Source organism: Natator depressus, chromosome 3 (genome assembly GCF_965152275.1).
Source record: "Natator depressus isolate rNatDep1 chromosome 3, rNatDep2.hap1, whole genome shotgun sequence".
Lineage (NCBI taxonomy): Eukaryota > Metazoa > Chordata > Testudines > Cheloniidae > Natator > Natator depressus.
Genome location: NC_134236.1, coordinates 151,335,280 through 151,351,958, shown reverse-complemented (window position 1 = coordinate 151,351,958; position 16,679 = coordinate 151,335,280). Strand labels below are relative to the sequence as shown.

The 16,679-nt window shown below is 44.4% G+C and overlaps 1 protein-coding gene and 1 long non-coding RNA gene across 3 annotated transcripts in view; one reads left to right on the top strand and one right to left on the bottom strand.

The window, feature by feature from the left end:
* The window catches only part of LOC141985202 (uncharacterized), a 59,574-nt gene extending 58,374 nt beyond the window's left edge, over positions 1-1,200 (bottom strand). The window contains exon 1 of the long non-coding RNA XR_012638888.1: positions 1,073-1,200. This is a non-coding gene — a long non-coding RNA (uncharacterized LOC141985202). The remainder of the gene's footprint in view (positions 1-1,072) is intronic.
* The window catches only part of BTBD9 (BTB domain containing 9), a 290,025-nt gene that overhangs the window by 259,213 nt on the left and 14,133 nt on the right, over positions 1-16,679 (top strand). The gene's annotated exons all lie outside the window — the stretch shown is intronic.

Below are 16,679 nucleotides of genomic sequence, written 5' to 3'. Positions count from 1 at the left end.
CACCTGCCCACAAGAGAAAGCTCAGCAAGTCCCAGATGGCTTGGAGATCCCATCTTGCTTAATGCCTGACCTTCCAGATGTCATATGAACCGCATCAGAAGAGACATCGATTCAAGAAAAGGAAACCTTCCACCTCTCAGCCTTCCACCTCTCTCTTTCCACCTTCAAGCAGCAATTTTGACAGGCTAGTTAACGGCCTGAATTACCATCCTTCTCCTTCTCCTTACCAGCTGCACCAATTCACCTGCCTTCCTCCATTTGCTTCAGGTGGGCTGGGGAGTTAATCATACAGAGAAGTGGGTTTTGGAGATTATTTCCACAGAGTACACCATCCACTTTCTAAACTTCCACCAACAAACCCCCTATCCCATCGCTCTTCAGGGACCGTTCTCACAAGAGCTTGCTTCATCAAGAAATAGATTCTGTCCTATGCTTGGGGGCTATAAAACCAGTTCCCATGCAACACAGATGAAAGTGATTTTATTCTGGGTATTTTCTGGTACCAGCAAAGAATGGCAGTTGGAGACTCATCCTAGATTTGAGGCTACTAATTCCATCACTAGAGCAAGGGGATTGGTTCTCAGCCCTCGACCTTTGGGATGCATATTTCCACATAGTGATCCATCCATCCCACAAACGATTCCTATGTTTCACTGTCAGTCAGGACCACTTTCAGTATCGGGTGCTTCGCTTTGGCCTGTCATCTGCCCCGAGGGTCTTTTCGAAAGTCATATCAGTAGTAGCAGCACAGCACTACAGGAAATGTATTTTAGTATTCCCTTACCTGAACATCATAGACAACTTCCAAAGCCATAGATCTCTTCCTCAAATAGGCCCTACAGTTCAACATTCAAAAGTCCACTTTGACCCCTGTGCAAAACTTAGAATTCTTAGGGGCTCATCGCAGTTCATTAACAGGAAGAGCCTATTTTCCTCTGCACAGGTTTGTGGCCATTTCCAACATAGCCAGTACAATGCAACTCAGTTCCCAAACTCCAGTCAAGAACTGCTTTAGGCTCAGGCTGTTTATTCACCAAACAAACAGTTAAAATGTGCTTCTTTCCATACCCACCTGAGTAAAACAATCCCTCGACTGCTGGAAAGATTATCACAATGTGTGCACAGGAGTTCCATTTGCACATCCTCTCCCAGTGGTCATCATAATGACAGATGCCTCTCTACTAGGGTGGGGAGTACACCTAGATGCTTGCAAATCCCTGGGCAAATGGATGTTCCAAGAGACCACGCTGCACATCAACCTCCTAGAATTCAGAGCAGTCAGGTACGAGTCTCCAATTTTTATCTCTAATCAGGGGCAAACACATAAAGATCATGATAGACAACATATTATGCATGTTTTATATTAATTGGCAAGGAGGAGCAAGAACCCTCCCCCTGTCTGCGCAAAGGATGTCAAGCTTTGAAATTGGTGCATATGCATCCAGGTCATCATCACAGCAGCCTATCTCCTGGAGGTTCAAAATGTGACTGTGGATGCACTTAGCAGGCACTTTTTCCAAGACCATGAGTGGGAAATAGACCCCAGCTTATTACACCACATATTCCATCAATGCAGCACTCCTCAGATTTGTTTGCCACAGAGTTAAGCAAGAAATGTACCCAGTTTTGCTTGAGAGGCAGACTGGGTCACTGATCCTTGAGGGATGTTATTCACCTTCATTGGATTGTCGGATCTCCTGTATGTATTCCTACAGACTCCTCTAATAGCCAATGTTCTCCTCAAAATAAAAAGAGACAAAGTCAGAGTCATCTTAATAGTTCTGACCTGGCCCAGACTAACATGTATTCCTTACTTAATATAATTGGCCGTTTGTTCCCCGATCACTCTTCATGCCGCTCCTCATCTCCTTTCCCAGTAAGGCAGGAAGATCCTTCACTCCAGTTTCACAGTGTTTTGTCTCAAAGCATGGTTGGTCGATGGTTCATGGGATTAGAGACCCACCTGATCAGAGGAAGTGTAAAAAAATATATATATATACTATTACACAGGTGGAAAGTGCCTGGTCGCTGCACATGCTCTCAAAAATGGACAAGATTTCTCTTTTGGTGTGACCTCAGATATATTCCAACGATGACCTCATCACTGCCAGATATACCGGACTATATCCTAACACTAAAAAGTTCTGTACTCTCACTGAACTCGGTCAGAGACCATCTAGCAGCCATCAGGGCTTTCGACTCTCCGATAGAGGGTTATTCCATTTTTGCCCACCCAATGACAGAGAGATTTCCGAGTTCCCTGAGGAGCCTTGATCTGCCAGTCAAGCACCCTACTGCTCTTTGGCACCTTAATCTAATACCTAAATGTCTCACAAGAACCCCCATTTGAACAAATGGCTACCTGCTCACTGCTCCATTTGTCAGTGAAAACGACATTCCTGATCTCCAAGTGATGGCTAAGTGGGGGCCCTTATGGCATGCCCCCCTTTCACAGTATTTTTTAAGGACAAGGTCATGCTGCGACCCCATCCAAAATGTTTTTACCTAAAATTTCTTCCAGTTCCATACTAACCAACCCATTCTTTCACCTGCCATTCTTCCACCCTACGCCTCCCCTCGATAATCAAGAAGCATAGTTGTACACCCTTGACATCAGAAGAGCTATGGCCTTCTATCTGGATAGAAAGACCCTGAAATTGTTTGTCTTGCTTTCTGGTAGATTAAAAGTGTCTGTAATCTCTAATCAAAGTCTTTCCAAGATGATATCCTTCTGCATTAATTCTTGCTACGAGTCTTGTAATATTCAAATACCTTTGAACATATGTATTTACTCTACAAGGTCCATTTCCACCTTTACAGCATTCCTCAAAAATGTGCCCATTATTGAAATATGTAAGGGCATCTATACATACATTCGCTGAACACTACTCAATAGGTCATGACTTTGCCTTCTGAGTGTTCAGCTCGGCTGTGCTTTCTTTGGTACTGGAATCAACTCTGAAGCACCCCGCACCACACCCACCTTAGAGTGAACTGCTTGGTAGCCACCTAATGTGGAGCACCCATAGGGACACTCCTTGAAGAAGAAACGGTTCTTCTTTGAGTACCTGTTCATATCAATTCTGAATCAGGTGTGTGCGCGCGCATGTGCACAGTAGCTGGAACATTTTTCACCTAGCAGCATCCGTGGGGTCGGCCTGGGCACCTCCTGGAGTTGTGCCTTCATGGCACCCAATAAAGGGCCCTCAATTCCTTCTTACCACCAGTGACGATAGCTGGAACTTCCCCTTGCTCTGCTTCGGCAAGTGGCTTAGCAGTACTTTTGGTTTTTGCTGTAGATAGTTCTAGTTGGTTAGGATAGCATAGTTAGTTCACTTATAAATTTCAGTTACGGTGGGTTCCTCCCCTCCCCCGTTTTTCTCCCCACCCCCACCCTCCAATTTGTCACCAGGGCATGCCGTGATCCCCAGGCTCTAAGACTTGCTATTCACATAGCTCAGATTGCATAGCTTAGATCGACTTTTCCCTTTAGTGTAGACAAGGCCTAAGTCTTTCAGATGTTTTTGGTATAACATTTGTAAGATACAACCTTTCCTATCTATCCACAGAGCTTAAGCTCTCATCCAGGCTCTCATCATCTTGTGTCTCAGTTATTGCAACATTCTGTTTTTTGGACTTGACAGATGCTATCTTGTAGCACTCATCGCCATTCAGAATGCTGCTGCAAAGATCGTTTTCCTATCCCATCATTGTGACCATCTCACCCTTCTCTTTAAATCCCTTCACTGACTCCCTCTTCTCTGTTGTATCAAACATAAGCCGTTTGTCTTCACTTTCAAGGCCCTTCACAGTCTCTCCCCACCCTTCCTGTCATTTCTTATTTAGTATTGTAAGGTTGACTCCTGCCTCCAATCAGTCCATGATGTCAGCCACTATCACTTACTTGTTAAATTTTCAAACAAGCACTTTCAGGCTTTCTGCCATGCTGCCCCTCATGCTTGGGATGAGCTCCCCGTCAACATCTGCAAAGCCACTTCATTATTTTTTTTTAGATTCCTCCTTCCAACTCTCCTTTGCAGTGTTGCCTTCAAAAAAATTGACAATGATTAGGCTGCTGGTGTGCTGAGACCACTGCCTATCATGCTGACCAATATTGTCTTGTTTTCCTGTGCCAATTATCTGTATCCATCTGTTGTCTCTTGTCCGGTGCTTACATTGTAAGCTCTTTGGGTCTTTTTTGTTCTGTGTTTGTACAGTGCCAAGCATGATAGAGTCCTGGTCCGTGACGGGCTCCTGGGGTGATTCAAATAATAATAAGTAATCAGTAAAGTGTATTATGTGACTTTCAGGTGGACTCTCGCAACTGTAGTGGTACTAGAAGTCAAGATTTCTGATTTTATTTACTATATGGGGATGTTTGTCCTAGGCAAGGCAACAGAAGGAATATAGAGTGAAATTTCACAAGTCAAGTCAGTACAAATTGCTGAGGCAATGGTTGCTATCATGCATACCTTTCAGAATCAGCAGTCAACACTGCCAACGCTCAGCAGAAGGTTGGAAAGAGAATGAGCAAGAGACTGAAATGGGAAGAAATACACCCTGGAAACAAAGATCAAAAATATTTTAAACACTAAAAATGTTTTAAAAATCTACATCTTGTTGTGAAGCTCAGTTTTCATTAGTGAGTTCTCCGAAATTTGGAGCCAGGATATCTTCCTGCCTCCCATGGATTTGTTGAAAGTACACCATGAAAGCTTATTCCATTTCTGCTTTATGTAGACTGTCATATTTACACTCGTCAGTCTCTTTTGGTTATCATCTCTTTACTAAAGATCACTAATATAGATTTATTCCTATACATATACTTATAACATTAGAATTCTGGGGACATTATAAATGTGACACTACATTGGACTTGGAGACTGCACCTGAAATGGTGATAAAAGTTAAATCAATTCCCTTTCCCTCCAAAATTCATCTGTACTAGCTCCTGTGATAAAGCAATAGATGAGCTACAGATGCAGAATTTACTTTAAAGCTGTGAATCAACTCTGTGATTATGTCCTGGTTTTGGGACTGAGTATCAGTGAAAGAATATTTCATAAGTTTGGATGATCATTTCCAATACCCGTTTCTTGTTTTTATTTCTAACTGATTTCACTTTCACCACTGAATACTTTGTCCCGTTATATAAAGCTGTTCAATGAAAGGCACAGTATCCTGCCTACAGGGAAAACTGCATCTTAAACCCCTTTTTTCCTCATGGAGTGCACCCTTTAGATGACAGGCTTGGCTTCTTGCACCTCACTCTGGGAGGAACAATGCAGTCCAACCACTCTTAGATTGGATTTCTGGTCTGGAATCTCCCTGGTTCCCAATCATGTTAGTGACACAAGTCCAACTTGGTGTTGTACCTGTCAAGAGTTTCTCTTCGGGAGCATATGTGATAGTGCATGTTTGTACGTTCACAGAAACAGCACCTAAAACAAGACATTATGTTTTCATTCCTTTTAAGGTACAAAAGCAAGAAAAGCAAAGGCTAAAAACAATAAAAGGCCTACACAAATGGATCTGTCTTACACCTTCAGCTTTCCTTGCCATCTTTTATGAATTCCTCTCAGGCCACCTAACTCTCTTTCTGGCAGGAAAAGCAGCCAATCCTGCAGCAGCAGGCTATGTATCAGTGTGCCTCAGTCCATCTGTCAGCTTTCAGTGACACAACCTGGGTAACCACTCCTTTCTTTCCTAACATTTGTGAGGTTTAGGATCCCCTCTGATCCTAGGCCCAGCCTTGGAAAGAGTAAACCATTCTAGTTTGGATGGAGCCAGACAGGATATTCTGCAGTTCATCATTCCCCCCATTGTTTCCTCAAGGAGCCTTCTCTTTGCCATTGTGTTGTTCCCTGTGGGTTTCATTCTTTACAGACTCCTTTGATTTAATTCCTGACATTTCAGAAGGTTAATATCAAGCAGATAACTTTCATTCTCCGCAAACCATAAATGAAGTTTGCAGTAATTTAGGAACATAGGAGCTGCCGTACTGGATCAAACCAGAGATCAGTTTAGGTGGTATCCTGTCACCAACAGTAACCAGTATCAGAAACTTCAGAGGAAGGCCAAGAAAGTGTGCAGTAGGCATTTATGAGCTATTCTGCCCATAGGATAAGTTTCATCCTGACCCCCAATAGCTAAAGGTTGGTTAAGACCTGAGGCTCAGGGGGCTTTTTAGTGCAATTCTCTGTAGAAATTGGTGCTATTTCTAAGGAGCTGTATAGTAGTTTATGTAGAGCACATTGCCTGGGGTGAAAATTCCTTCTGTCTGTGCAAATTCATTGCACATTCTGGCTCTCCACACTGTAGCTTGTATTATAAAGGTCGGAAAGAGACCGTGGTGCCCATTTAGGTCATTCCCTCTTTTGACACTAAGAACTGTATTCCAAAGTCAACTTTGTTCCAAATAATTATTTTATTTCTGTTAAACTCTACAAGAGCAATATTATGAGAGTTGCACCTATCACTCCACTTGGTTGTTTTGCTGTATATTAAGTAACTGCTCAGAAGAATCCCATCTAAATTCCGTATTGCCTGCCTCTTCACTAGTATTAAGTTGTGAGCCCTTATGTTGTTGTTTCTTAAATAATAAGATGGCCAGAACATTGCACAGTATTCCAAAGCTAGCCTCAATAGTATCTTCAATAAAAACCAAAGCAGTTTCCTCTGATTTATATAGTGTTTGATCCCGCTGTTTTATTTTTTGTAAAGCCATATGCAACAGGATCTACAGTCTTATGGTCTACTACCCCACATCCTCAGTGATCATTGAGGTTGTAATCTTTTTTGGTTTTCTCCTGAGTTTCATATCTTAAATTTCTCTGCATTTACTGAAATGCAATGAATTGTCTAAGTCACAGATACAGTATAGTGTGTAAAATCATTCCTCTAACCCAATAGCCTCCTCCATCTACCTTGCACTGTCTCCTTTTGGATATACCTTAATTGTTGGCACTTAATATTAATTTACACTACAGCTCTATTACACTGCTCTGACAGTGTAAAGTGGCCCTAAAGTGGGAGTAAATTATATTTACACGAAGTTTAAGACCACAAATACAATTTACATCCATTTTAGGGCCACTTTATGCTCCCAGACCAATATAAATGGGCCTTAGTGTAAATGAGAATCAGGTCCTTTTTCTTTTATTTTAATCTCTTAGTTCATAAAAGCCGCTAACGTACTGTGTTTTACATATGGTTACAAATCAGGAAAGAAAATGTTAAGCACTCACATTCTGAACTTTTCTTCCTAAACTGGCTCTTTCATGTTGCACTCTATCAGAAACTTTTCTTCAAGACCAAAAAAAATTATTTTTATTGCTTGCCTTTCCCCATCAGCTATTTCATTTCTTGAAAACAATATAGTATTTGTTTGACGTGATCTTCGTTCTGTGAATGCATGCACACTTCATTAATTCACACCTTTCCAGGTGTTCTCATATTCTCTCTGATTCACATTTCCATTATTTTTCTCCACTGTGAAGCTTAATATTTCAAATCTATAGTTCCTAGATTATTAGTAGGGCTGGTTTAGGGTTTTCATCAGCATGTTGCTGCACATGACACCGTCGGAAGTGGCAGTCATACTCCATGTTACTGGAAAACATGTGAAAATGGCAAAATGATTATATTTTATGGTGTTGAAGTGGATGTACAAGACTAATGCAACAAACTAAGGAAGCAGAATGACCTAGTAGAATGAACAAAAGACTGGGAACTGTTAGGGACCAGGATGTGGGCAGTCTTGCCTATTGGCTGGAGCAGGAGTAGTGTCTAGTGGCTTGAGCAGGAGTCAGGCCAGGAATCAAAGCTGAGGGTCAGAGCTGGGTTAGCTGGAGTGAAGCAAGGCTAGGAACAGGGCAGGATCAAGTCTGGGAACAAGCAAGTGTAGGCGCTATAGCTGCTGTGGGCAAATGTTTGAGCAGCCAGCACCCTGCTACTGGTCTTAAGAGTAGGTCTGGTGATCGCCTCAGCCAATCAGGCAGTTTGGCCAATCAGGCAGCTCACTTGGGGCCCAGCTGTGTTCATTATATGGCCTGAGGGTTAAGCTAGCAGGTAGCTGCAGGACCTTATTCCTGACAGTATCCCCTCCTTGAAGGGCATTTCCCAGGGGCATCAGGGCCAGAACTGTCAGGAAAGGTTTTGTAAAATTCCCGCAAGCGGGCCCAAGGCATGAATATTTTCCACTTGTTCCCAGGATCATTCATCCAGACCATAACCCTCCCTGTCCACTAAGTACTGGAGTTTCCCTCTGATGTGTCGGGAGTCAAGGATCTGTCAAACCAAATATTTTTCCTGCCCCTGGACAGTGATAGGTGGGGGTGGTGAGGTGGACCAGGGCAGAAATGGGTTCTTGATATAAGGCTTGAGGAAGGAGACATGGAACTCTGTGTGGATCCAGAGGGACTCAGGCAATTGTAACCTGAATGCCACTGGATTGACCTGTTCCAGAATCTTAACTGGACCCAGATACTGGTGGTCTAATTTAGCCAATGGGCGCATTGACCTAAGTTTCCAAGTGGGTAGCCAAACCTTGTAGTGTATGGCAAGAGTGGGAGTAGCCTGGCAATCCTGGTTGGCATGGGGTTTAAGCCTCCTTAGCAGATGTCAGGTGTTCCTTCGATTCTTGGTGTATTTGACATAGGTGGGAAGTTAAATCTGCAGCAGCAGGTACAAGAGACTTTGCAGGAATAGCTGGGTGAAAACAAAGATGAAACCCATCATTGGAAAGAAGGGACTTTGTTGGTTGGAGGAATTATCATACACAAATTCAACATAGAGAAGAAGGGAAACCCAGTCGTCTTGATGATAGTTCAAAAGCAGAAAAGGTATTGTTCAAGGATCTGGTTGACCCATTCTGTTTGCTAGTTGGTGTGCAGATGGTATATAGATGAGATGAGGGATTCTATGCCCAGGAGCATTAGACGCTCCTGCCAGAAACTGGAGATTAACTGAGGTCCCTGGTCTTCTTGGCAATCTGTGGTAATGAAAAACTCTCTCTAGGAAAAAGCAAGCCATTTCTGGGGCAATAGGGATGGCACAAAACGGGATGATTTGTGCCATCTTGATGAAAAGATCAGCCACAACCAAGATCATTGTGTACCCCTGAGAGCAAGGCAGCTCCACTATGAAGTCCATGGACATGGTGATCCACAGTGGATATGATGGGGTTGGAGAAGAGCAAGCGGTTTCAAGCATGGGCTCTTGGTTCAGGCACCAAGATTGCAGCGTGTTTTATCACTTTTTGACAGAGGTGTGCAGGCCCAACCATCAGAAAGTCCTTGACACCAAGTTACAGGTCTTGAAGTGGCCAAAGTGACCAAGAAGTGGTGATTCATGGCTTAAAGCCTAAGCTGTCCCCCCAGAACATGAATACAGCCTTTCTGGAAGAGGACATCATCCTGTATTCTAAACTCTGCAACAGGTTGGATACCGGCATCATCAAGTGATGGGTGGATCTAAGCTGTGAATGGGTCATTGGGCTGCAAGGAATAGAGGAAGACATCAGGTTGCTGTCTGTTGTCCCATTAACAAAATTGGACACCTTAAGAACTGTTGAAGGAGTTCCCCTGCCAGAGTCAAGGTACTCATCCTTGCGGGACAGGTTTTTTGACACTGGATGACAGGTAATTATTAAATTGAGCCAGGCAAACAAGAGGGACCAGCAGACCTCTCATTGGTTAAGGTGCCTGACTCTCCAAAGGTATTCCAGGTTCTTGTGATCTCTGAGGACTTGTACAGGGAACCTGGGCCCTTCTAGAAGACGGTGCCGTTCCTCAAAGGCTGCCTTTATGGCTATCAGCTCCTTTTCCCATATATCAAAGTTTCTCTCCATATGAATTAGCTTATGTGACTAGAAGGCATGGGGGTGCAGTCATCTGCTGGCTGGGACAACACTGCATCCAGAGCAAAGTTTGACACTTTGGCCTCTACTGTAAATGGTTTTGTGGGGTCAGTATGGGTGCCATAGTGAAGCTCTCTTTTAGTTGCTTGAAGTTGGATTGGGCTTCTAGGGACCAGGTGAACCAGGCTCCCTTACTTAGCAGGACAATCATAGGGTGACTAAACTAGGAAAGCCCTTGATAAATTTCCTGTGAAAACTGGCAAAGCCCACAAATTGCTGTACCCCATGGAAGTCCTTTGGTGAGGCCCAGTTGCCTACGGCCTCTTTAGTCCATGATCTTTAGTCCATGATTATCCCTTTGGGACAGATGATATACCTGAGGAATTCAATTGTATCTTGGTCAAACTCTCACTTCTCAGGCTTAGGATACAGACGATTTTGACAGAGTCCCTCTAGGATATTGCATACGTGATGATTGTGAAAGGCCTGATTTTCTGAAAAGATGAGGAAACAAGCAGGGAGAACTGGAGGTCCTGGTGAAGGCAAGGAATTATGACGTGATTGGAATAACAGAGACTTGGTGGGGTAACTCACATGACTGGAGTACTGTCATGGATGGTTATAAACTGTTCAGGAAGGACAGGCAGGGCAGAAAAGGTGGGGGAGTAGCACTGAATGTAAGGGAGCAGTATGACTACTCAGAGCTCCGGTATGAAACTGCAGAAAAACCTGAGTGTCTCAGGATTAAGTTTAGAAGTGTGAGCAACAAGAGTGATGTAGTGGTGGGAGTCTGCTATAGACCACCGGACCAGGGGGATGAGGTGGACGAGACTTTCTTCCGGCAACTCGCAGAAGCTACTAGATATCTGCTGGGAGAGCACTACAGCGGTGCACAGACAATCCAGGAAGTTTTTGGAAAATGTAGGGGACAATTTCCTGGTGCAAGTGCTGGAGGAGCCAACTAGGGGGAGAGCTTTTCTTGACCTGCTGCTCACAAACTGGGAAGAATTAGTAGGGGAAGCAGAAGTGGATGGGAATCTGGGAGGCAGTGACCATGAGTTGGTCGAGTTCAGGATCCTGACACAGAGAAGAAAGGTAAGCAGCAGAATATGGACCCTGGACTTCAGGAAAGCAGACTTCGACTCTCTCAGGGAACTGATGGGTAGGAGCCCCTGGGGGAATAACATGAAGGGGAAAGGAGTCCAGGAGAGCTGGCCGTATTTCAAAGAATCCCTATTGAGGTTACAGGGACAAACCATCCCGATGTGTCGAAAGAATAGTAAATGTGGCAGGCGACCAGCTTGGCTTAACAGTGAAATCCTTGCGGATCAGGAGGGCCAAATTGCACCTGGAGCTGCAGCTAGCAAGAGATGTTAAGAGTAACAAGAAGGGTTTCTTCAGGTATGTTGGCAACAAGAAGAAAGCCAAGGAAAGTGTGGGCCCCTTACTGAATGAGGGAGGCAACCTAGTGACAGAGGATGTGGAAAAAGCTAATGTACTCAATGCTTTTTTTGCCTCTGTCTTCACAAACAAGGTCAGCTCCCAGACTGCTGCGCTGGGCAACACAGCATGAGGAGTAGGTGGCCAGCCCTCTGTGGAGAAAGAAGTGGTTAGGGACTATTTAGAAAAGCTGGACGTGCACAAGTCCATGGGGCCGGATGCGTTGCATCCGAGAGTGCTAAAGGAGTTGGCGGGTGTGATTGCAGAGCCATTGGCCATTATCTTTGAAAACTCATGGCGATCGGGGGAAGTCCCGGACGACTGGAAAAAGGCTAATGTAGTGCCCATCTTTAAAAAAGGGAAGAAGGAGGATCCTGGGAACTACAGGCCAGTCAGCCTCACCTCAGTCCCCGGAAAAATCATGGAGCAGGTCTTCAAGGAATCAATCCTGAAGCACTTAGACGAGAGGAAAGTGATCAGGAACAGTCAGCATGGATTCACCAAGGGAAGGTCATGCCTGACGAATCTAATCGCCTTCTATGATGAGATTACTGGTTCTGTGGATGAGGGGAAAGCAGTGGATGTATTGTTTCTTGACTTTAGCAAAGCTTTTGACACGGTCTCCCACAGTATTCTTGTCAGCAAGTTAAAGAAGTATGGGCTGGATGAATGCACTATAAGGTGGGTAGAAAGCTGGCTAGATTGTCGGGCTCAACGGGTAGTGATCAATGGCTCCATGTCTAGATGGCAGCCGGTATCAAGTGGAGTGCCCCAAGGGTCGGTCCTGGGGCCGGTTTGTTCAATATCTTCATAAATGATCTGGAGGATGGTGTGGATTGCACTCTCAGCAAATTTGCGGATGATACTAAACTAGGAGGAGTGGTAGATACGGTGGCAGGTAGGGATAGGATACAGAGGGACCTAGACAAATTGGAGGATTGGGCCAAAAGAAATCTGATGAGATTCAACAAGGACAAGTGCAGAGTCCTGCACTTAGGACGGAAGAATCCAATGCACTGCTACAGACTAGGGACCAAATGGCTAGGCAGCAGTTCTGCGGAAAAGGACCTAGGGGTTACAGTGGACGAGAAGCTGGATATGAGTCAACAGTGTGCCCTTGTTGCCAAGAAGGCCAATGGCATTTTGGGATGTATAAGTAGGGGCATAGCGAGCAGATCGAGGGACGTGATCGTTCCCCTCTATTCGACATTGGTGAGGCCTCATCTGGAGTACTGTATCCAGTTTTGGGCCCCACACTACAAGAAGGATGTGGAAAAATTGGAGAGAGTCCAGCGAAGGGCAACAAAAATGATTAGGGGTCTGGAACACATGACTTATGAAGAAAGGCTGAGGGAACTGGGATTGTTTAGTCTGCAGAAGAGAAGAATGAGGGGGGATTTGATAGCTGCTTTCAACTACCTGAGAGGTGGTTCCAAAGAGGATGGTTCTAGACTATTCTCAGTGGTAGAAGATGACAGGACAAGGAGTAATGGTCTCAAGTTGCAGTGGGGGAGGTTTAGGTTGGCTATTAGGAAAAACTTTTTCACTAGGAGGGTGGTGAAACACTGAAATGCGTTACCTAGGGAGGTGGTAGAATCTCCTTCCTTAGAAGTTTTTAAGGTCAGGCTTGACAAAGCCCTGGCTGGGATGATTTAATTGGGGATTGGTCCTGCTTTGAGCAGGGGGTTGGACTAGATGACCTCCTGAGGTCCCTTCCAACCCTGATATTCTATGATTAAGTAAGATAATACAAAACGGTGTAGCATGTCCCTGAAGATATCATTGATGAAATGCTAGAAGATTGCCAGGGAATTGCACAGGCCAAACGGCATAACTAGCTATTTGAAATGTCTCTACCAGGTATGGAAGGTGGACTTCCACTCGTCAATCTTCCTAACCCTTACCAGGTTATAAACTCCATGGAGGTCTAACTTTGTGAAGACCATGGAAGAGCTAAGTCATTGAAAGAATTCCCTGATAGGGGACAGGGGTTACCAATTCTGTTTGATAACTTTGTTTAGCTTGCTGTATTCCAAACAGGGCATTAGAGATCCATCCTCCTCTTTTACAAAGAAGATCAGTGCCTCAGCCAGAGATATGGATGGATGAATGAAATCATTTTGAATGTTCTTTTGAAGGCAGCTTCAAAAAGAGAGTAGGTATAACCAAAAGAGATCTCCACTTCCAGATAAAGATCAATGGAGCAGTCATAAGTGGATGGGGTGGCAAGGTGTACACATTCTTCTTATAAACTCTTGGTATTCAGCAGGTATCACTGAGGTGGCAGGAAGGGATGCGGAGAGTACAGAGATTCCCTGTGAACTAATGGCCTCAGATTTTCTGAGGAGGCAGAGTGAGCACAGAGATCTTCTGGTCCAGGGCTGAGTATTGGGAGACATGATTGCTGACAATGCAGGGAGCTGAAATGTACTGCATCTGCCCGCCAATGGATATGCGGATTGTGGGTGGCGAGCCAGTGCATGCTGAGGAGAATCTGAGAGTGTGGTGCTTGGATGAGCCCAAACTGGAGGATAGTAACCTCCAAGGGGGCAGTCTGGTGGGTAACCAGGCCCTACAAGAGAAGTGTCCCTTCGATACACTCCACCAAGTATGGAGAGCTTTCACACCTGGATGGGCATTGCATGTGCTCATGCAAAGTCCAAGTCCATGAAATTACTGAAGCACCCAAATCAACCAGCACTTCCAGGCGGACCTCAGATATGGTGGGGTGTCAAAGTTAGAGGGAGAGTCGGAAATGTGTCAGGTTCTGGTTAGCTGTTGCCAAAGTACGGGCAGACAAATATCAATATCAAGTACTCGGGGGAGGGGAAGAACATCAACCCAGGCATCGTTGTTGGGGCTGAGACATGGTATTTGCTGGGGCAGGACAGCCCAATGCGAAGTGTCCTGGTTCTCTGCAGAACAGGCATAAACCTGCCATTTTTTATGTCTTTTTTTTTTCTTCAGCCTTGGAAAGGGAGGACTGGGCATGGGCAGTCTGTTGGGGACAAAGCCAGTGGTTAGCAAACTGGGGTTAGGGAAACCACTGGGCCACAAGAGGCTGAGCTTCACTCTTGGCAGTGCTCCGTCAGATGGTGATCACTCTTAATGCACAGTTCGATTATACTGTCCAGGCCAAGCAAGGACTCCATCTGTGCCAGGTCATCTTCGGTTTTTTCATGGCGGCCAAGCTGGAAGTGGTAACACTGCAAGCCTCTTTCCATTCAGTGTCTGCTACCAGGCCCTGAAAATTTGTGGCAAACTTGGCAACCAATCAGCCCCCATGACGCAATGCTTGAAGCGCAGTCTCTGCTGTGCATATGTGATTTGGGTCATCAAAGATTACCACCATGGCTTGCACAAAGTTTTCAAACTGACCCAAGAGAGGGCTAGATTTTTCCATGAGCAGGGGAAGCCCAGGCCAGGGCCTCCTCAGTCAGCAAGCGGATGATAAATTCTACTTTGGCTTGGTCAGTGCTCTTCATTGCAACAGAAATAGAAGCCAGCACAGATTCAGAAATCCACAGAATTTGCTACAGTCACTGTTGAATTTATCTGGCAGTGGAATCTTTGGTTCATGGGGAGCAGGGGACAGAGCTGCAAGTTGTGCAGCTTGTGTTTGCAAGGCCACATTCTACACCTGCAGGGCAGCAATCTGAGCCTGCAGGTCCTACACTGCACCCACTATCAGTGACGGGAAGACATTTGTCATGGTGGGATCTAAGCCAGAGAGAACTGAACCCCTTTTCCTCTGATGGGTTCCTCTTGGTGGACTGATCAAACAGTTAGGGACTGGGAAATAGGCAGTAAAGGCTGGTTGTTGCAGCAAGAGTCAGATCTAGTGGTTGGAGCAGGAGTCAGGCCAGGAATTGAAGCTGAGGGTCAGAGCCAGATTACCTGGAGTGAGGCAAGGCTGAGTCCATGGCAGGAGCAGGGCCGGATCTGAGTTTAGAACATGGGAACAAGCAGGCTAAGGAGCGATCACAGCCGTGAGTGGATGCATTGAGCAGCTAGTGCCTTGCTGCTGCTGTGGGTCTTAAGAGCATGTCTGCTGATATCCTCAGGCAATTGGGTGGTTTGGCCAATCAGGCAGCTCTGTTAGGGCCCAGCTGCACTGGTTAGACTGCCTGAGAGTTAACCTAGCAGGTGAGCAGGCTGGGATTCCTTGTTCCTGACAGGAGCTGAGAGCTGGTAGATGAAACTCTGGCCCCATGGAAGTCAGTGGTAAAACTGCCATTGATTTCAGTGGGGATGGGAGTTCATTCCATGTGTTCTAATCCTAGCTTTACCCTTTCCATGTTGTGTGGCTTTGGGCAAGTTACTCTCTTCCTTCCTGTTTTCCTCATCTGTAAAGTGGGTGAATAATACTTACATACCTGTGAGGTAAGAGTGTAAGGATTATTACCTAGTTAGTGCTTATAAAATGTTTTTAAAAAATGTAAAATGCTATGTATTAGTAAGCATTAAGTAAAAAAATGTTGCACAAATACAAAGATATGCAACTTCTTATGAGCTCAAGAATACTCTAATTTGAATTGCAGCCTGGTACAAGCCAGGCTGCCACCTGTATGTTTTGAGTAAGGTGTCTTAAAAGATAAAGAATCTGATTCCTGCTTAATTATAGGTATTACAAAGCTTCTCTCCAATCTGCCACTACCTTCCCTGTTTCCAAAAGATTTGAGATATGTCTGAAGAACATGAATATTTGCCATTTCCTTTGGAGCTTTGGTCTTTATAAGCATGTGACTGTAAAGTTTTTTTGTTTTTTTTTTTTTACTCTTTGGACGTTAGATTTTGTTTTAATTACCTATTTAGCATGATCCTGATTTCCTTCAGCATTGTATCTGCTTCCTCTGGGAAACGTGTGTCTACTTCTGGTTCTCATCTTTTGTGAACAATAAGGCAATTAATTCATTAAATTTTTAGCAGAATTTACTACTTCTGTCAAATTCCCCTAATGCTATCTCTTGGAGGCCCTAATACCTTCTTCACTGACCTTTTGTTCCTGATGTACTTAGAATTGCTCTTCCATTCATTTATCTTAACTTCTTATTAAAAGTTTCTTGTATTCTCTACCTCCATTTTTCCTCTCTCCCCTAATTTCACTTTGTAATCCTCTTTTGAATTTGACATCGTATATCTCACCGACTTTGTCTCTCTTCCTTTAGTCTTGATTTTATTTTATACCACCATGTTCATTCATGTTAGCATTTTTCTTCTACTCTTACTGTGCTTATCACTAGATGGCAGGCATACATTAATATATTTTTGAAAACTTCCCATTTCTCCTGTGGTCTTTCCTTTTTTTTATTTGATCCGATTTCACCAGCATTTTCCCACAGTCTTCCAAAATTTGTTATTCTGTTTTTATCATGTCCTT